Raw genomic sequence first — 27,960 nt, forward strand, 5'->3', positions numbered from 1 at the left:
TGTGTGGTCTTCCCTTCCATTGCTGCCTCTCATCTGTCATGGACAGTTTGCTGATAAAGTGCAGAAAGGTCAAAGTCTGCACAGCAGCTTAGTGGAGAGATTGTCTTGTGGATCCTTCCTGCCCACTCACCTCTGCAAATCTCCACCATTCACCATTGTGCAGATCACACCCACACATCTCCCAGCCCATTCATGATTGCATAACTCCAGTCCTCATGTAACGCTATTGACAATTGTCCACTCTTGATACATGTACAAGGGCAGTTACTGCCTGTCAAGGTTCCTCCCCCACTCTGAACTCTAGGGTACAGATGTGGAGACCTGCATGAAAAACCTCCTAAGCTTATCTTTACCAGCTTAGGTCAAAACTTCCCCAAGGTACAAAATATTACACCCGTTATCCTTGGACTGGCCGCTACCACCACCAAACTAATACTGGTTACTGGGGAAGAGCTGTTTGGATGCGTCCTTCCCCCCAAAATACTTCCCAAAACCTTGCACCCCACTTCCTGGACAAGGTTTGGTAAAAAGCCTCACCAATTTGCATAGGTGACCACAGACCCAAACCCTTGGATCTGAGAACAATGAAAAAGCACTCAGTGTTTTACAAGAAGACTTTTAATAAAAAATAGAAGTAAATAGAAATAAAGAAATCCCCCCTGTAAAATCAGGATGGTAGATATCTTACAGGGTAATTAGATTCAAAAACATAGAGAACCCCTCTAGGCAAAACCTTAAGTTACAAAAAAGATACACAGACAGAAATAGTTATTCTATTCAGCACAATTCTTTTCTCAGCCATTTAAAGAAATCATAATCTAACACATACCTAGCTAGATTACTTACTAAAAGTTCTAAGACTCCATTCCTGTTCTGTCCCTGGCCAAGACGACTACAGACAGACACAGACCCTTTGTTTCTCTCCCTCCTCCCAGCTTTTGAAAGTATCTTGTCTCCTCATTGGTCATTTTGGTCAGGTGCCAGCGAGGTTACCTTTAGCTTCTTAACCCTTTACAGGTGAGAGGAGCTTTCCCCTGGCCAGGAGGGATTTCAAAGGGGTTTACCCTTCCCTTTATATTTATGACGCTGCCATTCCGACCAGTTGTCATATACTTGGGAGTAAACCTCAACTGTAGCCTGACATGTCAGCCTCCCCTGGAATACTTGAAAGTGGAGATTTCCTTCTGTACAGCCTTGATACGAAAACTATCCAGAACCGCCCAGCAAGCAGACCCTTCGGTCTTTCATACATCTGTATTGCCCTGCTGTTTGCTCCAGCTGTGGCTGCTCTGTGGTTTGGGGCGCAGTTGCCGCATTCAGTTTGTTGACACAGCTGCATTCGGCAACCTGTATTATTAGTGGCTCCTTGAATTCTACACCAACCTCCAGTTTGTATGTGCTAGCTCCCAGAACTCCTCCAGACCTTTGAGGAGATGCAATTACTGTTAAATCTGCCTGGAGAGCTGTGACAGATGGAACGAACCTGCCACATTTCCTGTTGACCAATGCTGCATTCTTGGACAGGAAACAACATGCAGTGCCAGCTCGTAGATCTGCTCATATTCAAGGGAGGAATCCCACTCCTGCAGACAGAGGTGGGACACCATAGCTGAGCTCTCCACCCCTTTGCTACAGCAGCTCATGTAGTCCTAGACAAGTGCGCTTCTGGCTCTTTCCCATGCATAGACAATCAGCCGTTCCAAGGAGCTGAAAACAGCCATTGTGTAGATTGGAAGCATGCCTGGGAAAGAGTCTAACCCACTAAGTACATTCAGGAGTCCATCACTGCACTGCCTCCTTGTCCACTTAATCGACCAACCAGGCTTAATGGGCTCTGGCTCATCCGAAGTTGCCACAGCTATGCATTGGATTGGCCCAGTTTCCTCTCCATGCTGCTCCTATGGTGCAGCATTGCAGGCAATAACTCACATGGTGGCAGAGTGCCCAACTCGACATCTGGAGAGTGGATTACAACACCTAGCCTCTCTTGATACAGAGGCTGGCCTCTGGTTATGGAACCTGGACATCGAGCCTTGAAGTCTGCATGCAAGAAAAAGAATGTAACGCTCACCAACTCCCTTACTCCAGGATTTGAGGATTTCCAGTGAGCTGCTCCTGGCAATTAGCACCATGTGAATCCACATCTGGACTGGAACTTTTTATGATGTGATAACGTTCCATGGTAAACTCTCTGCCATGGTTCACATTCTCTCCCATCATCAGGAATGTGCTGGCTTTCACTGGCTCTCAGGAACATTGGAATTGCAACATCGCACCAGAGTTGATCCATCCAGTCATATATTGTCTCTGACAGTTGCTTCTACCCAGTGCTTCAGAGAAAAATGACAGGGGAGCAGGAAACCATTGTTCCATGATCCCTTGACACGCTCAGGGCTGGAAAAGACCTCACAGGGCATGTCCAATCCATTGCATGTCATTCCTTAGAGATTTTCAAGCTATAGTCCATATGTCATTCAGTCTGAACTTCATTTGTGAAACTGCTTCTGTCTCAGTGGGGAAGAGTCCATCACTCTGCAGGCAGAGATGCTTTCTGCTAGATACAGCCTGATCCTGGGCTTTCTTTAGAGTTTCCAGAGACTGTTTTAACGAAAGAAGCCAAAAGTCCTTCCCTGAGTGGTTTTGTGGGTTGTTGCATGTCAATTTAGCCATGATCATCCTGGGCACTGAGATGAGACCAGATGAGAGAGGGCAGGAAACACATAGGGAACAGCTCAATGACCTGGAGAGCTGAGAGCAGGAGGGCTGCAGACCACCAGGCTAATAAATGTATTAATAAAGGTACCCGAGGGAATAAGCAGCTCACATGCTGGTAAAGATCAATAAGAAGTGAGGCATAGCTAAAAAGCCAGAATAGTCGCTGCTTAATGCTGTCCTTTCATTACATCATAACCAAGCACCCTTGTTGCCTACATGTAGGCTTAGGGGTTGAGTGGGGAGGTTGCCACAAGAAGACCTCTCTCTTGAGAATATTAGCCAGTGGTGAAGGTGTGTGAAAGGCCCTGCTCTTCACCCACCCCCTCTGGGCTCTTTATGAACATTTCCATTGATAGGGCCTGAAAGCCTTCCCTCGGCAGCCGTTCTGGTGGAAGTGTGAATGTACGGGCTGTCCCATTATCTGAGCCCTTGACATGAACGTCTTCCTGGCCTCCTGCTCGAGTCTTGCGTGTCGGGTTATGGCAGGCTAGTCAGGACGTCGGTATCCACTGCTGCCACTCCAGCAGGCACCATTATTATTCTAGCCTAGCATTGCTCTACATGCCTGGCACTGTGCAGCCATAGAGAGAGACTCCAGCCTTGATCAGAGGAACGTGCAGTCTACATTAAAACCAGACCGCACTGTTCCAACAGATCTGTCTTAGGTGTTTATGGAGTGCTCGTCGCTGTAGTAGTTAGATGCTGGTTTGTATGCTACATATACTGAGAACCATATCCTCAGCTGGTGTAAATCAGCATGGAAGGAACTCTACTTACTTACACACACCGAGGGTCTGGTCCTGCATGACTAATCTTAAGTGATATGTTTATAAATGTGTGTGTCTATAGACGAATGTGGCTGTGGTGAAAGTAACTCAGGACACGTACCGGTATGGCTCTGGCCCCCGGCAGGGGTGGGGCCGTGGGCAGAAGGGATGGAGTCCTTCCAGGCCGCCTGGCTTGCGCCACCCGGGGCTCCCATAGCGATTTTAACGGACTCGGGGCCCTGGACGCTGCTGCTGCGGTAGCGGCGTCTGGAGCCCTGGGCCCTTTGAAATCACCGGCCCCAGGGCAGCTGCTCCCCACCAGCCCGTCGGCAGCCAAGGGGGGGCAAAAGGGGCAGGGATGTTAAAGCGCTGCAGGGTCCTTTGGCAAAGGACCGATGTCCCTGCCCCTTTTGCCTCCCGTGTCAGCGGCCCTGCTGGTATGCACCCTTCCAGCAGGGCCACCGACGGGGGGGAAGGGGCAACGACGTCAATGCTTTAAGGACTGTGCTTTGCCGTGGCAGCACTTTGAGGATCCTATAGGGCTGGGAGTTTGGATCCTGGGTGGTGGTTGTGCTTTTCTGTGGTCAGTCACCCCACCCCCCACAGCACATCAGAGCAAAGACAAGTGGGTTAAATTTTGTCTCCCTCAACTGCTGCATTTATAGAGCTGTTTTTATTAAGTAAACTCTTCCCTGCCCCCTCCCACACCCCCCACATGGTGTAGGTTAGCAAGTTAGGCTTGAATAGAGACTGGGAGTGGCTAAGTCATTATGCAAGGTAACCTCTTTCCCCTTAAAGAACAGGAGGACTTGTGGCACCTTAGAGACTAACCAATTTATTTGAGCATAAGCTTTCGTGAGCTGAAGTGAGCTGTAGCTCACGAAAGCTTATGCTCAAATAAATTGGTTAGTCTCTAAGGTGCCACAAGTCCTCCTGTTCTTTTTGCGAATACAGACTAACATGGCTGTTACTCTGAAACCTATCTTCATATTGTTTCCATCAGCTGCTTTGAAACCTGTGGGTACATTGTTCCCCCTCTGGAACTGCTAAACACTGAGACATGGTGAGATTAAACAGCCAGGCTACCGTGAAAACACACGGGGAAGTACATTGGAATACATCATGGTGAAGTGGAGATCTGTGCGCTTTGTTGTTTGCTAGCTACCCTTTCTGTCCAGAACAATAACGCTGTTTAAAACAGATTGCCACAGCTCATCAGATACTATTGGCAGAGCCTAACCCTGAGGCCTGCTTGCAATTTCTACTGTGGTAGAAGATCCTAACTGGCAAACCATGCTGGAGTTTGATGGAAATCTCCAAGCTCGTTCTTTCTTGCACCGGGCCTGTCTGGTAACTCTGTGCTGTCACACTAAACACAGATTTGATTTCCATTGTGACCAGCAGAGACTGGAAGTGTAGGGGTGAGACCCTGAGGTAGCCAGAGGGCAGTGGAATAGCAAAGCTACTGCAAGTTGGAATTGAAATGCATTGGCAGAGCTGTATAGAGTGTCCGGGACAAAAGCAGTCTTAGTTCTGGCTGTCTGGATTGAGGTAGACCAGCTTGATAGACAAATGGAGCTCTTTGAAGCTTTTTACCCAGTCAGGTAACTTTAGGGCTTGGAAACCATACCTTGATTTACAGTACACCAGAAAAGTCCACAATCACCTTTTTAAAAAGGTCTAGTTTGAGTTTAGATCGGAGGCCAGCTACAAATGTTGGCATTTAAATTTAGAAATGTTGGGTTCTGAAAGGAGTCACCCAAGTGATGTGTCTCAAATTCCTAAACAGGATTTTATTTACATAAAACTATAACAAATCACCATTGGCCAATAAAGTTTAGTTAACCTGTGCTTCCTAATTAGTCTGTTCAGGGAACTGCCGCTTCTAAAGAAAACCGTTGACATCCCCAGACGCAATGTTTTATGGTTTAGCAGCAAACTGCTTTATTCTCTGCACACAATTTCAATAGGTGACTTTCATTGTGGCTCAAACCTCATTCTCTTTTGTATCCATCTAGTTCCATTAAGTCTTAGCACAGTTTTCCTGTTTTATTGGAAATTTCACAGATTCTTAATAACATTTATCAGATGCATCTAACACACTAAATTTAAAATTGCTCCACTTCCAGGAAAATCAGCCCTTGCTTAATTAACTGCAACTACCAGTAATATGTCTTAACGGTGAATTTTTAAACAAACAACCACTGTTTGGCTCAAGATGGAGCACTGCATGCTGGGAACTCCAGTCTCTTTGGGCAGCATGATGAAGATGGTTGTGGGTTACATTGTCCCACCCCATTTTGATGTCCTCTGCTGTCAGCTAACTGGAAGCATTGTCTCTCTTTGGTCATTGTATTATAACTGTCAGCCAACAACATTGTTGGATAGCGCTCCGTTAGTATAAATTTCCTTTTGTATTCACTCATCATTTCTGTGGCTTGCAGGTATTCCACTCTGTTCTATAATTTGTTGAGATTCCACAAGGTAAGCAGTGCTGTGCTTTATCATCTTCAATGGGAGATCATCAAGGAACACCCATGTTCTGCAGGAAGTTGTGTTCCTTTTTCAATAGGTGGCTCTCCTTCCTCTGCATCGGTTCTGAGTTAATTCCTTAGCCTGCTGCTAGCACATGCTCTGCTACTGGCAGAGATCTTTTTCTTGAGACAAAGCCAAGGCCATGAGCATGTGTGCTCATTTAATGACAGGTTTCAGAGTAACAGCCGTGTTAGTCTGTATTCGCAAAAAGAAAAGGAGTACTTGTGGCACCTTAGAGACTAACCAATTTATTTGAGCATAAGCTTTCGAGAGCTACAGCTCACTTCATCAGCTGTAGCTCACGAAAGCTTATGCTCAAATAAATTGGTTAGTCTCTAAGGTGCCACAAGTACTCCTTTTCTTTGTGCTCATTTAAGATCCCATGGTACTTTTTTGCAAGAACAGAGGAGTTCCTGGCCAAATTCCAGCTCTAATTACATTCTCCATCCCTAATTTCCTCCTGCAGTTTCATTTGGATACATTATTTTTCACTTCCTGTCCTAAAGTGTTGTTGTTGTTGGGCTCTGTTACACATCTGTCATATTCCATCTTGGAGATGGGTGAAGTCATCCCCATCTAATCCAAAAGCATCGGGAGACCTGTCTAATTATTGTTGGTAAAGCACTTTGAGATGCTTGGATGGTAGAAACTCCACAGGTATAATGAATAACAATGAATTACTATTAATTAATAAGCTGCTAATTAGAAATCTGTTTTAAATAATTCGTGGCTGCTGTTTCTTGCTGTTCTCTTTTACCACCAACTCTGATGACCCTTGTGGTGGTGTGCACCATTTAGGGTGACCAGACAGCAAATGTGAAAAATCCGGATAGGGGGTGGCAGGTAATAGGAGCATAAATAAGAAAAAGAGCCGAAAATCGGGACTGTCCCTATAAAATCAGGACATCTGGTCACCCTAGCACCATTCCTGATTGTCGCCAGCCCTAAGATCTCTGCCTCTGCCCTTTTGGTTAATGGGAAAGCTAGAGCTCTTCCCGTCCTCTCACCCTCTGCTATTTTAGAAGTAGGAGCATGCTCCCTTGCAGCAGAAGCCAGAGCTCTTCCCAGGAACTGTTTGCTTTCCCAGATGTTGTAGTTATTTCAGAGGGCTCTGACTGAGGCTTCAGCGTTTGGACGTGTTGGTAAAGTGGGAAGGAAAGTGCACCTGACTTTGCAGCAAGAGACGATGTAATACCACTGTCTGATGTCTTGCTCCAGGGTAGAGCAAGCGTTTTGACAGGCTGTGGCTTAGAGTCACAAACAAAACAATTGGGGAATGTGTTGGCTGTGTGTGTGTGTGTGTGTACGCGCAAATGTGCTTCCCTTAGGGAAGAGTTTGTGCTGTATATGTGGGACTACTTGACTTCCTGCTGGTGTGGGGATGGCAGTCATGTTCCTTTCCATGTGGCACTTTGGATACTTGATGAGACCATAAACCCTTCACTATCTAGTGAATCATTTGGCACATCCCTTTACGTTACACCTGCACCAGCTGTGGATCAACGTGCAACTGGGGATCAGTGAGGAGATTAGCTTTCCTGTAGGATCTTGCTGCCACTTACACCAAGAGGTTTGTAGACAACTCTGGGCTGTAGCCCAGACTTCCTTAGTTGAAGTTCTTGCTAGCAGATATGTCAGAGCTACCTAAATCCGAGATGCTGAATTATGCCAATTCATTATCATTATCAATTGAAAATAAGTCCCTTGGTGCTTGCGTATTACATGGGGCGTCTGAAGTGCTGTCGCTGTTAATGCAACAAGTCTTAGCAAAGTGTGTGCACAAAGAGGATTAAGTGCGGAGCTTCACCTGAATTTTGTATTTGAACTGTCTGCCTCTTTTGAACCCTGGCGGCTAGGCATTCTGGGATCCATACCTCTGCGAGTTGCCTTTTCTGTGGAGGTAATCTCTGTGATACACTTCCACAGGAGCGATTAGAACTGTAGCCTTAAAGGATCCGTCTGCACTGCAATGAAACATCTGTGGCACCGAGTCTCAGAGCCCAGGTCATTTGGCTCAGGCTCTTGAGGCTCAGGCTGCAGGGCTTAAAAAGAAGTGTCTTGGATGACTGACCGCCGTGCTAGGGGTGAAGAGCCATTTAAGATTCAAAATAATCCTTTTCACACCTATACCCAGTGATGTTGTCTCAAGTTGAGGACTGTCGTCAGAAGTGTTGAACATGGCTATAGAGATGTTACTTACACACACAAAAAGAATTGCTCCTCATTCTAAACTCTCTGCATTATTTTCTTCCCCTTGTTATTTCTTTAGGCCTTTGCTCCACACTTTGGGTCTTGGAGAGCTGGACGTTAGTTTGTGATACAGCCAGTATGACTGCTCAGAAAGGTCACTAAAAGTGATCTGGGAATGCTTTGTCATACTGGGACCATCTCTAGAAGCTTGGTACTTGTACCTGGGTTGAGAGTGAATAATTAATTTACTGGCAGAGATTTGTACCAGATCACTTTGCCTGTTCTTCATTAAGCCTAAACTTTTTTTTTTTAAATCAGTACGGTGAAGCTGCCAGATTGGCAGCTATGGGATCTGACATCCTTCAATTATTCACAGAACAGGTACACCCCAGACAAAAGCAGTGCAAGCAATGCCCCATTATGGACCGTCTCCCTGACTGTGACAGTCCACCTTGATCGGGGAGAGGAGAATTCAGTCCCTTCAGTTCCATGCTGATCCTTATGTATGGTCCACCCTTCCTCTCTCATTTCTTCCTACCACATCTAAAGACCCACTTTTGCAGCATCACCTATAGTGATCGCTTTGAAAAAACTGACCCACTAAAACATGCATACCTGGTGAGCAACTAGGTCAGTGTATCTCTGTAACCCTTCCTGGCCACTCTCTTTCCTACTATGAGCTTTTCCCTTCATGTCCATCACTGAGATTGTAAGATCTCTGTAGCATGTTCCTATTTCCTGTATGTTTCCCGTGATGCCCCGGATGCACTTGCAGGCCATATCCTTGTGTGTCTCTCTCCTAGCAATCAATCCATCAGCATACTGAGTGGCTATAAAAGAATAATTATTAGTCCTTGGCCTTTTTGCTGAGACTGCCACCAAAGGGACAAATTAATGCCCTAGTCCACTAGGAACTGGACTAAGTCCCACTAGCTCGTAGGCCATGGTGCAGCTGTCAGAGGGAATAATGATTTTTGGTGATTAGGGGCCTGGGTTGGATTCTAGCCAGTGGCCAGGATCCAAGAGGCTCTGAATCCTATTATTATTATTAATCTTCTTGACCATCCAAACGTTAGAAATATTGTAAAAGCTCTCCATGAAGATGTGCTTTTAAATCATTTCCCTTTGATCTTGGGTAGGAAGCACTTCCCCTGAAAGTTGCAGTGAGTAGAGGAGTTGGGGTGATGACAAGTTATGCAGCTCTTACCAACAATTTATGAAGATTAGCAGTACTTTCCTAGGGATACCGTTGGAGGTTTGGGCCCTGCATTTGCAAGTTGTTCAGAAGTAACTGATGGATAGCACTGCCTTTGTTAGCTCTTTTATAGTCCAGTGCAGCTGTATGAAAATCAATTACAAAGGCAACTTAATTTTGTTTATCTTTAATTTTGGTGTTGGTTAACAGATGTTTTCTGGGTACTATAAGTAGCCAGCTTAATTTGTTTTTCCTACAATGTGTAGCAAATCTCTTCAGTCAACGAACTGATTCGTAAGTAAATTCTATATTTTTTTTTTTAAAAGAAGGAATAGGGTGCTTAATGCTTACAGATGTCAGCTCTCAAGATCAAGAATGTTAATGATGCTGGGTTTGACTTGTCCACGTGTGCACCGGTTGGCTTACTATAGAGAGTGAATTATTCGGTGTTGTTCTGGGAACATAAGAGGGAAATGCACAGACTGTCACCTCTGGGTGGGTTAAAATGCTGGTTTAGGACACAACACACAGAAAGAGCTTGGGGTTTCATCCTACTGGGGGTTTGTCTTAGCCTTACGGCTACAATATTTGGCATAATTTAGACTGACTGGCTGTCTTCGCTCATGAGAGACTGAAAGTGTTGCAGCTCAGAACAGAGGTGTGTTAGGAGAACTGCCACAGACCTGAAATAGCGGAGGTTGAGGTGGCAGGATTGTGGGACACTGATAGAATTGTTGGAAGGGTGTACACAATCCCTGCTGGCACTGTGCTTAGCTCTTGTAAACTCTGCCAGTCATTCCCTTTTGAGCACCAGATTGATTCTCAACTGTACAAAATTAAAACAACCACAACAATTGTGTTACTGATGGTAGCAGATAAACCTCAGTATTGTCAATGAAAGCTTTTAATTTAAAATGCCTAGTAAACTACATAAGAGTTTTAAAGACTAATCAGATTTCTTTCACATCCAATCCTATCTTTGTATCTCTGCAGAAATGTTTGTGGTTTTCAGTTGAATCTTATTTTCCATATGTTGTAATGGTATAATGAGTGTTCCTATTGCTACTTTAATTGAACCGTAGTATCTTCTACAACATTCAGCTGCTTACATTAAAGATGTTGCTTATCGGGGCAAACTTGAACCACTTAATAGCTTGGGCTAGTTTGATAAAAACATTTTGACAGCAGTCTGTGATTTTTTTTCTCTTCCAGCATTGTAGTTTCCCCCTAGGAAATGGTACTCCACACACACTGATAGAAACACTAAAATGTAGAAGTTCTGACTGTCTAAAAATACTTTTCAGAGTAAGGATAGTCTCTGAATCACAGCTGCTTAGTAACTGGGGATGTACTAGTGTGACAAAGGGTTCTTGAGAGCTACCTTAACTTCTTAGTATCTGTGGAGAGACGCATGTATTTTGTGCCACTAGGTCTAAAGTTAATAATAATACTTCTGTAGCACTTTTGGTCAGTAGATTTCAAAACGCCTTGCAAAGGAGGTCGTATCACTCTGTTCAGTCTCCTTCCCAGGCTTAATCTTTTGTGTCCCATCAGCTGTGTTGAACTAGATGAAAAGACATTGCAGAAAACATTGGCTGCATGACGCGTCACACCCACACACAACCACCGTCCCAGCGCTTTCACAGGCACTGCTTGACCGGTTCTTTGTGCTGCCTGAAAACCGGTATTTGGCTCAACCGGTGCAGTCTGGGATGGTTTCTTCCCACTGTGAGGAGGAAGCTGTAAGTGATGTAGCAGCAGCTGTTCAGCTCATCCTCCCAACTCCACCCCAAGCCATGTGCGTGGAAATGAGTCCCTGCTCCCAACATGGGTGCTGGGCGTTACCCATGGGAGTCCCAGAGTGCACTGGTACACCACAATTGTAAGGCATGTTGGGCCAATGTACCAGAATTGCTCTGGCAGAAACAGTGTTGCTGAAGAGATGTATGCTGAATAAAGGGAGGCACCAAACCAGTTCATGCAATCATTCCCTTACCGGTTTTCTTGCTGAATGTCACCAGTTACATCCCACCAGAGAGGGGGTTCACTTTGGCTGGTTTCTCCTTTCCGCCTTACATCCTTAGCATTCGTTGTACAGTACCAAACATGTGCTGAGTGCTTTAGAATTAGGAGCAGATGTTGTCATCTTTGGTCATTGGTGTGCCTCTGTCCTTTTGGGGTTCTTTTTGTATGTGTGTGTGTGTTCTGCTTAAAATATAGGGGGACCCTTGGCAGGGGTATCTAGACAGCATGTTTGCTTGGGAACAGATAGAGTGACTCCCAAGTCCCTGAGTTCAAGGGACATCATGCAGTTTAGCCTCAGAGTCATCCATGTGCCACACACATTTGATATCTCCACGCTTACTGTTGAACTTCATTTAGAATCATAAGCTGATGTTATAGAAAGAGTTGTTGACGCTAGAGGAAAGGGATTCCCCTGCACTTTGTTTCCTGTGTAAATAATTATTTGTGTCTCCCTCATTTTGGGTCTGTGTCACTCATTGCTTCTCACTTTTGGGCCTTGTGAGGCAGAGATCTGACTGGGAATAGGAATCGTTTTCTGGAAAGTGTCCCTGGCAGACAAGCCATGGAGATGAAAAGCAATACAATAGAAAAAGCCATCCTAGATCAATAGCAGCAATCCGATGCCCACGCACCAAGCTGTACAGTGTGTTCTGCAGCAGTGAGACCAAGCTAGGGGCACTGTGCCCTGTAGATGCACAGATTAGCACAAATATCGTACGTAAGAGTCAGCAAAACGCAGATGCTAAAGAGGCTGGAGCAAGACGTAGGCAGAGCAATGCGAGGGGCAACGGGAGGAAATAAGCAAAAGTTCAGACTGAACATCAGGAAAGATTTATTGCCAGGGAGACACTAGAATAGCAAAACAGATGAAAGCTCCATTGCTTTGGCCACCTACAGCTTGACTGGACAAAGCCCTGGAGAACAGTGTGTGAGAAGTGCTGCTCTGTTCCCCAGGGAAAGCTGCAAGATGTCTTCCAGCTCCTGTTGCTCATTGGGATTTTTAAAATACCACCAAAAGACTAACCGTGAGGATGAGGCAACTTCCCTGTGCCTATTGCAGCTCGGAAGGTCTTAAATATTATATGCTGTTTTATCACCAGAATATACCTACACGGAGCCCAGGGGCGCTCAAGGGTGAGTGGCAGCTTGACTGGAGTGTATTTGCCTTGTAAGTTTAACTCGGAACTCTTAGTGCTTCGCCAACATACGTTTGATGTGTACAGCATCAATGGAACCATCTAATACAACGAGCAAAAGATTCCCTGGGGCAAACAGAATGCTAAAGTACTCAGTCAGCAAAAGGAAGTATTTCTTCACACAACGCACAGTCAACCTGTGGAACTCTTTGCCAGAGGATGTTGTGAAGGCCAAGACTATGACAGGATTCAAAAAGAACTAGATACATTCATGGAGGATAGGTCCATCAGTGGCTATTAGCCAGGATGGGCAGGGATGGTGTCCCTGTCCTCTGTTTGCCAGAAGCTGGAAATGGGCAACAGGGGATGGATCACTTGATTCCCTGTTCTGTTCATTCCCTCTGGAGCACCTGGCATTGGCCGCTGTCGGCAGACAGGATACTGCTAGATGAACCTTTGGTCGGACCCAGTATGACCATTCTTATGTTCAATTACAACACAAGAATACAAAGTGTATATTATTTTTTATTACAAATATTTGCACTGTAAAAATGATAAACAAAAGAAATAGTATTTTTAAATTCGCCTCATACAAGTACTGTAATGCAATCACTTTGTGGTGAAAGTGCAATTTACAAGTGTAGTTTTTTGTTACATAACTGCACTCAAAAACAAAACAATGCAACACTTTAGAGCCTGCAAGTCCACTCAGTCGTACTTCTTGTTCAGCCAATCACTAAGACAAAAGGTTTGTTTACATTTACAGGAGATAATGCTGCCCACTTCTTATTTACAGTGTCACCAGAAAGTGAGAACAGGTGTTCGCATGGCGCTTTTGTAGCCGGCATTGCAAGGTATTTAAAGGCCAGATATGCTAAACATTCATATGCCCCTTCATGCTTAGGCCACAATTCCAGAGGACATGCTGATGACGCTCGCTAAAAAAACAATGTGTTAATTAAATTTGTGACTGAACTCCTTGGGAGAGAATTGTATGTCTCCTGCTCTGTTTTACCCACATTCTGCCATATATTTCATGTTATAGCAGTCTCAGATGAGGAGTTGTTCATTTTAAGAACACTTTCACTGCAGATTTGACAAAACACAAAGAAGGTAGCAATGTGAGATTTTTAAAGATAGCACTCGACCCAAGTTCTAAGAACTTGAAGTGCCTTCCAAAATCTGAGAGGGACAAGGTGTGGAGCATGCTTTCCAAAGTCTTAAAAGAGCAACACTCCAATGCAGAAACTACAGAACCTGAACCACCAAAAAAGAAAATCAACCTTCTGCTGGTGGCATCTGACTCTGATGATGAAAATGAACATGCGTAGGGCCGTACTGCTTTGGATCGTTATCCAGCAGAACCCATCATCAGCATGGACGTGTGTCCCCTGGAATGATGGCTGAAGCATGAAAGGACATATAAATCTTTAGTGCAACTGGCACGTAAATATTGTGCAACGCCAGCGACAACAGTCTCATGAAAATGCCTGTTCTCACTTTCAGGTGACATGATAAACAAGAAGCCGGGCCAGCACTATTTCCTGCAAATGTAAACAAACTTGTTTGTCTGAGCAACTGGCTGAATAAGAAGTAGGACTGAGTGGACTTGCAGACTCTAAAATATTACATTTTATTTTTGAATGTAGTTTTTTTGTACATAATTCTACATTTGTAAGTTCAACTTCCATGATTAAGAGATTGCACTACAGTACTTGTATGAGGTGATTTGAAAAATACTATTCGTTTTGTTTTTTTACAGTGCAAATACTTGTAATCAAAAATAAATGTAAAGTGAGCACTGTACACTTTGTATTCTGTGTTGTAATTGAAATCAATGTATTTGAAAATGTAGAAAACATCCAAAAATATTGAAATAAATGGTATTCTATTATTGTTTAACAGAGCGATTAATTGTGATTAATTGTTTTAATCACTTGACAGCTCTAGCTGATTGTACAGAGATGCTGTGCAATGCAGCTGCCATTAACAACGGTTGTAGCTCAACATCTCTGGAAACTCAGGTCTGTTGTTTGGAAGTAACTATTTGGCTACTACTGGAATCCACGCAATCACCTAGGCCAGGTCTATGGAACTGGATTCTGCCACAGGTTAAAACACAGGTATGTGGACAGAGAGATGAACAGCATCTGTATTATAACTTATTTGTATTAAGGTGGCACCTAAAGGCCGCAAGCAGAGATTGGGGTCCTGTTGTGCTAGGAGCTGTACAGACACTCTGTGTGTGTCACACACCCTTCCCCAAAGAAACCAGGAAGAAAGAACCTTCCTGGTTCCAAACGCGCGCGCACACACCCTTCCCCAAAGATCTGCTTGGGTTTCATATTTTTCTTTGGTTCCTTGTTTTTGTACCGACTTAAAAAAGACAAGTAAGCCCCAAAGGTACCCTTAATATAAGGGTCAGATTTCAACAAAGCCAAAGAGTTGTGTTTATGTTGAAATGCCCTCAGTAATGTACTCCCGTTGTGCCCTAGTCTTGTAAAGCTCTCTGAGCTTGGGGTGGTCTTTCACCCTGTTAACACCGCCGAGGCTCAACGGGGTGAGTTTCAGAGTTTCCCTTGCTTTGTACTGGGTTAAGTGGAGCCCTTCATGTTACTTTTCCCAGCACAAACCCAGCTCCACTGCCCTGTATTAGGTGTTTACATGGGTCCCAGTGGTGACTAATTAGTTGCTTTCAAAAAAAGGCAAATGAGGGTTGTGCTGTAAAATGGAAATATTAAAGCATGCATCGCACCTTTACTCCTGCATCCTCAGGAGTTGAGCACTCAGAGTGCTGTAAATAGGTGTGGTTCTAAATAATGAAGGTAATTAATGCAGTCTATTGTAGCTGGGCACCAAGGATAGCGCTGGCTGGGTGCTCTAACAGGGAGCCTTTAACATCTCCCAGGGGTTGGTCTTTCAGCTCCATGTCAGGAAGAAAGTATAAAATTGTGTCAAAAAACTAGGTTTTTGCTGTTTGCAGCTGAAGATGAAAAGGCACAAACAATGCTCCATGTGTTGGATAAATTTCTCCATTATTATTCCACAGACTGTATGATGTTCAGATGTATTGTCTTCCAGGTTTTAACGACAGGGAGCTGGAATTTTTAAGACTGCTTCCATCTGCACCCAATTATAAAAAAGCCATCAAAAAAAGCTATTTACTAGCTGTCAATTCAGAACGACTTCAGAAAGCAGCCCCTCCACCTCCAATGATAGCTTCCCAGCAGCCACTTAGCACTAGGAAGTTGTGGGTAAGAGGTGCATTAAAACAGCCTGACATCAATCCAGCCAGTTAATCCTGTAACTTGGAGATGGTTCTACCTGTAACAGCTCAGAAAAGCTTCAGGGGTGTTTGGTGTGGCTTTTAAAAGCACTTGAGGCACCCAGTTTTCTATTTAAAGACCCAGGGAACTTTGATTATGGTAGCACTCAGTGTCTCCACTCAGGTTTGGGGTCCTATTGTGCCAGGCGCGTTGCGCAAACATACAGGAAGATGTGATCCCTCCCACAAAGAGCATACGGTCTAGAGACAGACGCAGGATGCGGGAACAGGACATAACTCACGAACAAAGTAATCCGGGCTTGGTACTCCATGGTTTGTGTAACACGTTTTAGATACATTTATCCCAGACGTCTTACTATGGAGTTGGGACAAGGAAAGGATTGTGGGGAGAAGAGAAGGGAGCGGGACACTGAATTGGAGGGAGGTGAAGAGGGAAATAGGGAGGGGAGGAGGAAGGTGTGGTTGGGCAGCTGAAGGGGCTGTAGAGGAAATAGGAGAGGGGTGGGAAGAAGCTGGTGATGCCACAGCCAATAAGGAAAGTAAATCTAGAGTCCACATTGCAGAGGTGGGGGAATCATGATGTCAGGCACCTGGGAAGGCTCCTCCTGGTTCCTGCTGGTGGAATCACTGTTCTGGGAGGGTCCCGGGGGCAGGTAGGCCATGGGGAAATGAGAAGCTGGGAGGCCCCAAATTCCCTGCTTAAACTAAAGCGAGGAGCAAATGCTCACTGAAACCAAACATACCTTGCTTTGCTTCCCACACACTCCCCCTGCCTGTTAAAGGGCAGGACAGCCGGCCAGGCCGCTCAGATCCATACTGCCTGGACACTTGGTTCTGTTGTGGCCCCTTTTGGGGAACGTGCACAGGGAAATCCAAGGCTTAGCACAGGGTGCACAAAATCAATGCAACTAATACATCTCAGTCCTGGGGGACAGACCACCTGGGACCCCGGGAACCTTGCGGGACTGTGTATTTCAGCCAGATCAGTTTTTTGGGTTTGAGGAGAGAATAACCAAAGCTATTACAGACGTAGGTGGCCGTGCTGCCCTTGTCTCTGTCCGACACCTCCCCACATGCGCCTGCTGGGCAGTCGTGGCGTTCCGAGCCCACCGCCAATGCCAAAGTGCCCTCTGAGTAGATAGTGGCAGGGCCAGCTCAGCTATTTTGTCAGTATTGTGTTTGTTTCAGCCATTTGTATGGCGACCATCACCATTGCCTCTGGGCACATTGTACATGGGTTATATTAAGGCATCAGTCATTCCCATACATAAGCAGCTAATAATCGGTAAACCCCTCACCCCCATCCCATTGGCACAAGGAGTCTAAAATGGACAAATCAAGAAGGATGCAGCCAAAGATGAGGGAGGGGGGAAACTAAGCCAGTGGCTTTGTGAGGATTTGGTCTAGAGGTCTTGAACTTCACCAAATTCCAGGTGGAAGGGGGTTCCCAGGAGAAATGAGAGCTGGCCATCAAGAGCAGCTGGTGCCCTCCAGTTTCTTCCTTGGCAGGGTTTGCTTCAGTGCTCTGATGCAGGGCAGAGAAAGAAGCAGACGGTCTCCGAGGCAGCTGCGCTCTAGACGATTTAAGGCTTTGTGCGTAGTGAGCAAGACCTTGAATTTCACCCAGAGTTCATTGGGCTCTAGTGTGGAGGCAGAGTCCCAGCTGAGATGCACGGTGGGCCCAGGCTGGGGCGGAAGGCGCCCTCTCGAAGGGCGAGGGAGCCCCATGTGGCTGACCAATGACCTTCCCAGCCAGCTCCGCAGGGAGCTGTGTCAGTTGGCCTCAGCAGACTGGGGCACGAAAAGCACTAGGGAAAATACTAACCTACAACTTGAGCTAGGTCTGAGCTGATACCCCCCAGACTGTGGAAGTTTTCAGAGTAGGGGTGGGCAAACTACGGCCCGTCAGGGCTTTGGGGCCAGCCCGTGAGATTGCCACCCCCGTGGGGCCCGCGCCGCTCCTGGAAGTGGCCAGCTCCACCTCCCTGCAGCCCCTGGGGGAGGGGGGGAGCAGAGGGCTCTGCACGCTGCCCTTGCCTGCAGGCACCGCCTCCTGCAGCTCCCATTGGCCAGGAACAGGGAACTGCGGCCAATGGGAGCTTTGGGGGAGGTACCCACACGCGAGGGCAGTGCGCGGAGCCCTCTGCTCCCCCCCTCCCCCAGGGACCACAGGGACGTGGTGCCAGCCACTTCCGGGAGCAGCGTGGGGCCAGGGCAGGCAGGCAGGGAGCCTGCTCTGTCCCCGCTGCCACCCTGGAGCCGCTCCAGGTAAGCCAGGCCGGAGCCTGCACCCCGAACCCCTCCTGCCCTTTGCCCCCCAACCCCCTGCCCTGAGCCCCCTCCCCTGAGCTCCCTCCCGCACTCCGCACCCCTCCTCCGCCCCAACCCCTTGCCTTGAGCCCCTTCCTGCACACTGCATTCCCTCCCGCACCCCAATCTTTTTGGGGAGGTCTTTGGTTTTTTGGAATCTCCACGTAACTCTTCTGAGAATGACCAGATCGTCTTCTCTTTTTATGGTACAACCTGCTAGTTGGCCGGGATCCCGCTGTGGGTATAATTAGTCGCACTGACAGGTGGAAGGGATCAGATGACCCAACGAATGAGGTTGCTCCCTTGCCATCCTAAACCCAGTCCTCCTCTTCACCTCAACTGACATGTGTAGGGCAGCAAGCAGGTTTACTGTAACCCAATCCTTATGTTTTATCTGGCTTTAATACCCCAGGCAAGAGCAGAACATCTCACGTCGCTCTTCCCCTCCCAAAGGGGCTTCTTCATACCCCACCATCCTCAGCTGGAAAGCGAGCAGGGCTTTGCTCTGCAGATCAGGGTGCACAGAACTTCAGCACAATCCCTGCCCCACTTCCCTGGCCTTCTCCCTGCCCTGTGGTCACAGGCTAAGCTGATTGACAGGTGCACGGAGAGAGGGCCAGAGCAGGTCTGCAATGCTGTGGAAAGATGGCCAAGCATGGTGTCATAGCATAGCACAGCCAAGCTAAGAATGGCTTGGAAAAATAATTAGAAACCTGAGCCCACCACCCAACCTTGGAATTAGTTACATGCGGTTTGTTTTCTTTATAAAGTCTGTACTGGAAAAGGCGCCAATCAGCATATCCTAATGCAATTATTAGCGTAGAGATTTATAACTGGAGAGGCGGAGGGTTATTTGGGGTGGTGGGGATTTAACTTGGTAAAGTAAACATAGGGAGTTCCTTGGCCACAAAAGTCACCTTCCATTGGGGTTACCCCAGTAGGTGACAAAAGCCATGAGGTGTTGTTTGCAGATGGGAAGTGGAAGAGAAGGGGTGAGAGCCTTGCGAATATGCCAGGGCACAACGCCGTCCCCTGTAGGTATTTTGAACTGTGTGCTGACGTGCTGGGAAGAAATGTCCACATTTAGAGGCTGTTAAGAAGAACATTGTTCTTGATTCCCAGCAAATAGTGTGCCCCCAAGCCATTGAGCAGTGTGCTGAAATGACCTATATGTTAAGGCATATCTGTATCTGCCCCATGGGGTTGTGAGCTTTCCAGGTCTCGTTACCTCCAAAAGACTGGACCCAGTCCGTACTTCACTGAGAGACCGCCAAGGAGAACCCAGGTGTGGCAGGAAGGAATTCTGTAGGTGGTGCTCTTCCCTCCGTCACCGTTGAACAAGTGCCCTGGCCTAGCACTGGCAAGACATAGAATGTGGTCCCAACCACCTGGCATCCTTAAAGATCCTATGGTATTCTTCACAAGTGCTGGGGGTTTGAACCCTGCTATCATGCACATTCCAGCTTCGATCATTGACGCTGCCATTTCAACTGCATCCTGTCGTTTTTCACATTCCCTCCCAAACTGTTCTGTGCTGCCACCCACATCCCACCGCCGAGGTGGCTGCCCTTCAGTGATAGGTAGAGATGGGCAAATAAGGGGGGGGGTACAGCTGGGTTTAATATGAAAAAAATAATGAAGTTTATCAGATTGCTACTTTGATTTGGGGTGACCACATGGTCCAGTGGGTAGGATACTGGACTGGAGGCCTGAGGTCTGTTCTGAGCTCTGCTGCTAACCAGCCGTGTGACCTTACATAAGCCATGTCACTTGTCCGTGTTTCCATTTCGCCTCCCACCCTCTGACTGCCGTGTCTTTTTGACTGTACACGCTTTGAGGTAGAGCCAGTCTGGCGCTGTGTGTCTATACAGCACCCAGCACAGCGGGGCCGCCCTCTCGGTACTACTGTAATACAAGTGATTATAATGATTAATTTACAAATATATTTGTAAATGGAGGAACACTGAATAATTTGAACAGTATGAAATTGACTGAATAAATGGAACAAATAATGTTCGATGAGTGGCAGCGATGTATGAAGTGAAGGGATTCTGCTCTGTCTATTACGAAGCAGTGGGATCCTTGGGGATGGAATGCACTGTATCAATATGAGAGAGAGTGAATGTATCTCGGCTCCGCCGGACGTAGTGTTTTTCGCCTTCTGCAAAACAGCTGAAAGGCTGTTATTCATGGTAACGGCATAACATGGTTTCTGTGTGTGAAAATCCCTGTGGTGATCCTACAAAGAGTGAATGGGCAAGTGAGAACACAACACTTCATATGTATAAAGCACTACATGGGAATTTTGCCAAAGGAATCTCCTGGCTAACTCTCCACGTGCACTTCTTGGAAAACATACTGCATCCTTTACGGTGGTGAGATGGGGAGTACAGGTCTTGCTTTCTTATGCCCTCTAGCTATTCCAGTCCAAGGTCTGCGTGTTGGCGGAATGTGAATCTCTCAGAGCAAAGATGTGATAGTGGCCAATGGCAAGTAACGCACTGGCTTGAAAGCAAAGCGTGGCTTTCACGGCGGCATCATCCCCAAAACATATGGAGAGCAAATGTATGGTAAATAGTAGAGAGAGAACTCTCTGCTAGTGGGCGTGTACGGTAGAGCTGAATGAACCGACCGGTAAACTTTGGAGCATTCCCTCACGTAAGAGAGTGCCAACCAGCCAGGAAATGCTATGTCCATATGTGAACTAAAATAAAGGACATAATTTCCCATTATCTTCAGAGTCAAAACTGTTCGCTCCTTAGCTCCAGTTTTGATACGTCCTGCGAGTTCCCTTTCTCTCTCTTTTGGTGGAGACGGAAAGCCCAAGTCCTGAACCTTTGCCATTGTTGAAGATCCTATGGTGTTTTGTGTAGGAGGAGGAAAGTTAGCCCCGGAGTTCAGCCTAATGCCAGCTCCAGTAATCTCATTCTCTCTACATCCACTGCCACGGCAGTTTCATTTTGATACAATATTCTTGGCTTCCTGCCATAGTCTGATATGTGGATGTTTAAACAGCCTCTGTGTTCCTATCAAGAACTGGTTGCATTTCACCGGTGAGCAAAATGACCTGTGTGTAGCATTTATTTTACTTACCTTCTAATAATGTTATGAGGTTGAATGTTAGTTTTGTAAAGCTCTTAAAAACCATCTTCTGAGACTGTCTACACGACACACCATGGGCAGCAGCACAGAGGGGATGTGTAGCAACTTGCCCCAGTGAAAAGCAAGCTGCGTCCACGCTGCGGTGTAGAGTTACGTGTGTCAGTGAAAGGCTCTGGTGGGGGCAGTGCAGAAAAGCTTCAGCAGGTCCCTGCTGCCAGAGCCTTTCACTGCACGGAGGAAACACTCTGGTGGGGGAAGGCAGCTGGGAAGGGCTCAGCCTTTCCCTGCTGCAGGGAGGAAAGACTGCAGAGCAGGACACTGCACTGCTAAAAACAGCAGTGTAGATGGGGAATTAGGGTGAGCAGAGAGCCGTGTAGGGTGTGTACTCATGGCCATACCCACACCCCTATGGCGTGTCTTTACTTGCCTAAGCTGTCTCACTGGCCACATTGCTATTCACACCTGTGCTAGCAGCCCAGGTGTGTATGTACTCAACATGCCCCCCCAAAAGAAGCCTGCAGTGTAGACATACCTTGAAAGGTGTTGCAGAGGAAAAGAATTTGTTCTGTAGCATTGGCTGGAGGGCACTGTCAGCTGCTACAGAGGATGGTCAGGCACCCAGCCCTGCTCACCTTGATTTTCCAACTCTCTGATTTTTGATATAATCCATAGCTTTATTCCTAGGAGCATCCTTTCCAGGGGATGGGAGGTCAGGGTGTGGATGAACCATCCAGCCTTGCTGGATAAGCACAGTGCCTGGGTAGGTCAAGAGCTGGCATTTAAATGGCTTCCAAGTGAACACCCTAATGAAATGAATGGGATATGGGAGGAATTAAACTGTGGGAAAGTCTCCCAGCAGGAGTAAAGGAAGCCCCACCATGGGACAATTAGTACAAGCCCGGAGGATGCACGGCAGGGAACAATCTTGCACTGGTTTCCTGGCTACGGACTAGATGAGCTAAGGCCTAAAGGGTTTTTTCCAGCTCTAATCTGTGTAAAGTTCATGCCCTCTCAGTGCTGCTGTTTCAGTCGGTTTGGCTGCAGGCTCAGCATTTTAACGGGGTGTCAGTGATGTCACTGTGGCTTTTGGCAACCAAAAGTGCAAGAGACTTTTTTAGTGAAACTTTAGATTCCAAGGAAATAGAGCAAAATCTGCAGGCAGCCCCAGATGATCCAGCGCTTCAGGATGCTGCATGAAAACGAGCTGCTGGAGCCTCACAACACGTCTGGTCAGGCAGGGTTTTTATCCCCCATTTTAAAGCCAGGGAACCTGGGGCACAGTGATACTAGGGGATTTGCCTAAGGCCCATGGGGAGTCTGTCAGAGCTGGGATTGAAATACATGAGTTCCTGGTTTTGAAACCCCTGATCTATTCAATAGACCATTAGAACCCTATAATTTGTGGCTGAGCAGCACCCTCCACTGTGATCTATCAAGCAAAAGCCATTGCCTCCAGACTGAGTGCTTAAAAGTACATGACAAGAGAGAGACTAAACAGCTTTGCAGAATTGCAAGGAGACTGCTGATGAACAGAGCATAACGGGTGGGAAGGGATAGCAGGATTCAGAACCCAAGGAGCCCGTAATCTGGTGTCTAATGTCCCTTCATACAGACAGTCCACCTTCAGCAAGACACAGACTGGAGCAAAGGCTTGCTAGTCTGTTGTTTAGTCGTCTTATTAAATACCTCTGTATTTTTTCATCCCCGACCCCACTAGTTAGTAACCTCCTTACCTTACTTTACTTATCTCTTAGATTTCTCATAGGATGCACTCAGGGCAGGTTCATGGCTAATTTTGCTTCAATTTATTTTAAAGCACTACAAGGATTGACTTTCCTTTCTTTCTTTTCACTGATCCACAATTGGCTGTAGTGTCCCAGCCTTCCCAAAGCACTTTTGATATTCGCCTTTTCCATCGAATTCCAGCAGCCAAAGTCTCAGGAACTACTAGTTACAAAGAAATGTCCCAGGTCATTCGAAAGCTGGGCTTCCAACTCCAAGCTGGTTTTAAACCTTTGATTTCTAGCTCCAGGGGTTCAGGAGGTAGCAGCTGCTAAAATGTTGGCATTGAAGAAGTTCTGTAAGCTGAATGGAAGGGTTCCTCTTCGAGGGATGGTCCCTGTGTGTATTCCAAAGGTGGGTGTGGATTTTATATGTCCGGCATCCTGCCTCATACCATGACTAGTGTTGTTGCAAGCTTTCACCTGGGTGAAAGGATTTGTGTCTAGTCCTGGCAACACGTAGGATCTTGCTGCTCTGTCAGCCCAGCATTGGTCTCTCTAGTGCCGTGAGACTGAGGCTTGCGAGCCACAAGTGACTCTAGTTTAATGTATCTCCTGCAGTTCTTTGCAGCATGTGATATTAAACCCCTGTGATTTAATTATGAACCAATCAGGAGGCTTTTGCTAGGTTATTAACGATACTTGGTCATTTTGCTGTGAGAATAATATATGTATGTATAAAAACTAAGTATTTCCCCTGCCATGATCATATAGAACTCTAGTAAATGAAACACTAAATTCACACGACTGTGACTCTTTTGGGTAGTGTTGATCACTAATGTGGCTGCGGAACCACTGAGGTCTGAGTTTCACTGCTCTCGTGATTCTTTTCCAGCACTAGTCCACTCTTGGAGTACAGCAAGTCCTGGAGCTCGGACCAGTGTAACTCCATTCTCCATTTTGCAGGGGGCCTGCTGCACTTTAAATGAACCACTAGGGTTATTTTTTCCTTTGTCAGAGAATCACTCTGAGGTAGAGTGAAAAACCGCTAGAGCCATCTCTGTGGATTTTACAGCGTCTGGGCTTGTAAAGTGGTTTGCTGCTGCTCTGCCTTATGTTGTTCCTGCAGGGTGTTACCCTGGTTTTCATGTTTTCAATTTCTGGCCGTTTCTCCACTGTCGCTGATATCTGTTTCATCCCAGATCCCCAGCTCTCCTGCTGTTTAACAATATCCTCTGCCTCTAGTTGATGACCTCTTTGGTTGCTTGTCAACTGCAGCAATCCCTGCTGGGCTGTAGAAACACAAAGCCCCTCTTCCCTTTCAGAGAGACACACCCTTGATCTGTCACTGCTTGTACCTGTCAAATGGAGTGCTGAGTAATTCCAGAGGTCACCAGTGGGGATTGGCCTAATACCCCAAAGTCACTTGGAAAAAAAAGCCAGAAGCTTTGTTCTGTCCTACTGAGGAGCATGTTCACGTGCTAACACGGAAGGACCTCCTTAGAGAGAGCTCAAATGCAGTTCCATTCACGGAGAAGGGAAAAGGGCCTGAGGAAATTCCATTGAGTGCAATGTGCAGATTGTAATCCTGGTTGTGGGGAAGCCTTTTGCTACTCTATGGATCTATCCCCACGAGAGGTGAGATCATATTTTGCTGTCGTTGCTAATGTGTTGTCAACCATGGTGAGGACAGAAGGTGTTCTGGTGGAGCAAGGGAATGACTTTGCTATAAAAAGATATATAGGACTTCGCTGTAAGAGAAGAGGCTGTGTAAAGATATTTGAAATGCTGCTGTGTTGTGTATTATCTAGCTCAGGTTGCTAGTGTGTATTGTTGTTTAGTATGTGTTTGTGACTCCTGAGTGCACCTGGCTACTCAAAATGACAGCAGAAGAGAAGGTAATAAACCATATTTGGAACCCAAAGGCAGAACGTAACATCAAATGGGTATAAGTAGCCCATACAGTCAGGATTTCCGCATGGTGGGCATGAACAAAGCTTGGGTGGCTCAGAGAGACGTTCATGCTTTGCTTTCCTGTTGGCAGCATTAGAAGGCTTTTTTGATTAGCACTGGCCAACTTTTCTGTTGACTCTTTGAATAAGTGAATATGTTAGCACAGAGTTTTGCTCAAAGGGAGGGGCGTTTGAATAGAGAGATGTAAATTAGGAAGATGTTAATCCACCTGACTGACTCGCCCAGCCCCCTATTTGGAAATCTCTGAAATGCTCTCTTCTTCCTTCCTGGGGCCTGCAAATTTCTCTCTCCCTCTGCTGCAGTTTGTTGTTTAACTCTGGAAACTGAGGGGGACAGTCTGTGTGAAAGATGCTGTAAAATGCTGGAGTATTATCACTGTGGGACGCAGGGCTTGGGAAGGGGCATTGTCCCTGGGCTCAATAGGAGAAAGTGTTTTTTGTCCTATGTGATACAGCTGTAGTCGGACCAATAAACATCAGTGGACTGTCGCCTTTCCACTTGGCCAGGGCTTTTGAACATGCATTCTTTCTCCCCCAAGTGCGCCCAAAGCTCAGCCCACCAGGTCCTCAAATGAACAACTCTGTGGTTGCCCTTTCCCTCCTGGCCCTGGTCTACACTAGGACTTTAGGTCGAATTTAGCAGCGTTAAATCGATGTAAACCTGCACCTGTCCACACGATGAAGCCCTTTATTTCGACTTAAAGAGCTCTTAAAATCGATTTCCTTACTCCACCCCTGACAAATGGATTAGTGCTTAAATCGGCCTTGCCTGGTCGAATTTGGGGTACTGTGGACACAATTCGACGGTATTGGCCTCCGGGAGCTATCCCAGAGTGCTCCGTTGTGACTGCTCTGGACAGCACTCTCAACTCAGATGCACAATTGTTTGCCGTTGCTCTGACGCAGGGAGGGGCGACTGACGACACGGCTTACAGGGTTGGCTTACAGGGAGCTAAAATCAACAAAGGGGGTGGCTTTACATCAAGGAGTATTTCAGGCAGGACTTCACGGAGGGTTCCAATAAGAAATGGTGCACCTAACTTATTGTTCTTATTGGAACAAGCAGGTTGGTCTGGCCTCTGATTGATACATGACTGGATTTACCTCACTGCACCTTCTCTGTGAGTGACTGCAGTGTGACCTAGAGGAATGAGTCCCCTAGACGGGGGGGGGCGGGGGAGGGGTTTGCAAATGAGTACAAAACAAATCTGGTCTATTTCTTGTTTTGATCCACTCCATCTATCTTTTACATCTTTGGCTGGCAGCAGATGGTGCAGAAGGACTGCATGCCATCCACATCTCATGGCTGCTCGGCAGAAGATGGTACAATAGGACTGCTAGCCATCCTCATCTCTTGCCTGCCTGGCAGAAGATGATGCAATAGGACTGTTAGTAATCCGTATCGCCTGCCTGCTCACCATAAGATGGTTCAATAGGACTGACTGCAGGACTAAAGAGAATGACTTGATCAAGTCACTCCAAATTTAGTCCCTGCGCCCATGTCTGCCCAGGCACTTCTGATCGACCTCACACAAGTGACCAGGAGCACCTCGGACATGACGATGACGGCTACCAGTCCTATTGCACCGTCTGCTGCCACAAGGCAATGGGTTGCTGCTTCTGTGTAGCAATGCAGTACCGCGTCTGCCAGGAGACATATGGTGACAGTGAGCTGAGCGGGCTCCATGCTTGCCGTGGTATGGCGTCTGCACAGGTAACTCAGGTAAAAAGGCGTGAAACGATTGTCTGCCATTGCTTTCACGGAGGGGGGGAGGGAACGGGGGCCTGACGATATGTACCCAGAGCCACCCGCGACAAAGTTTTAGCCCCATCAGGCATTGGGATCTCAACCCAGAATTCCAATGGGCAGCGGAGACTGCGGGAACTGTGGGATAGCTACCCACAGTGCAACGCTCCGGAAGTCGACTCTAGCCTCGGTACTGTGGAAGCGCTCCGCCGAGTTAATGCACTTAGAGCATTTTCTGTGGGGACACACACACTCGAATATATAAAACCGATTTCTAAAAAACCGACTTCTATAAATTCGACCTAATTTCATAGTGTAGACATACCCCTAGTCAGGTCAGCTGTAAGTTATTGTTGGTGAACTCAGGTCTGGATACAGGGCCAAGCCAGTACTGGAGGACAGGTTATTTTCACAATGGTGTATTTTTCCTCTTATGATCTGTAACCATTTTGGACAGGTAACATACTTTTTAAAGTGGTTGTTTTAATGGCTTATCTGTATATAATCAGTTGTAATGATGCAAATCCTCAGTACAAATGCTGAAATAAAAGTTGCATTACATTGAATTCATCCTTCTTAAACATGGAACAGGTACAGAGAAGGGCTACTAGGATGATCCGAGGAATGGAAAACCTGTCTTATGAAAGGAGACTCAAAGAGCTTGTCTTCTTTTGGTTAGGCGAAACAAGGCTGAGAGGAGATATGATTGCTATCTATAAATATATCAGAGGGATAAATACCATGGAGGAAGAAGAATTATTTCAGCTCAGTACCAATGTGGACACAAGAACAAATGGATATAAACTGGCCATCAGGAAGTTTAGACTTGAAATTAGACGAAGGTTTCTAACCATCAGAGGAGTGAAGTTCTGGAACAGCCTTCCAAGCAAAGCAGTGGGGGCAAAAGACATATCTCGCTTCAAGACTAAGCTCGATAAGTTTATGGAGGAGATGCTATGATGGGATAGCTTAATTTTGGCAATTAATTGATCTTCGACTATTAGCGGTAGATATGCCCAATGGCCTGTGATGGGATATTAGCTGGGGTGGGATCTGAGTTACTACAGAGAATTCTTTCCTGGATGTCTGGCTGGTGAGTCTTGCCCACATGCTCAGGGTTTAGCTGATCACCATATTTGGGGTCGGGAAGGAATTTTTCCCCAGGGCAGATTAGCAGAGGCCCTGGGTTTTTTTGTCTTCCTCTGCAGCATGGGGCACGGGTCACTTGCTGGAGGATTCTCTGCACCTTGAAGTCTTT

The 27,960-nt window shown here is 46.5% G+C and overlaps 1 protein-coding gene across 2 annotated transcripts in view; it reads left to right on the forward strand.

Annotated features, from left to right (window-relative positions):
• Nucleotides 1-27,960, forward strand: part of ZC3H3 (zinc finger CCCH-type containing 3) — a 351,773-nt gene that overhangs the window by 265,222 nt on the left and 58,591 nt on the right. The window lies entirely within an intron of this gene.

The sequence above is a fragment of the Lepidochelys olivacea genome, assembly GCF_965140295.1.
Source record: "Lepidochelys olivacea isolate rLepOli2 genome assembly, chromosome: 2".
In the NCBI taxonomy this organism is placed as follows: Eukaryota; Metazoa; Chordata; order Testudines; family Cheloniidae; genus Lepidochelys; species Lepidochelys olivacea.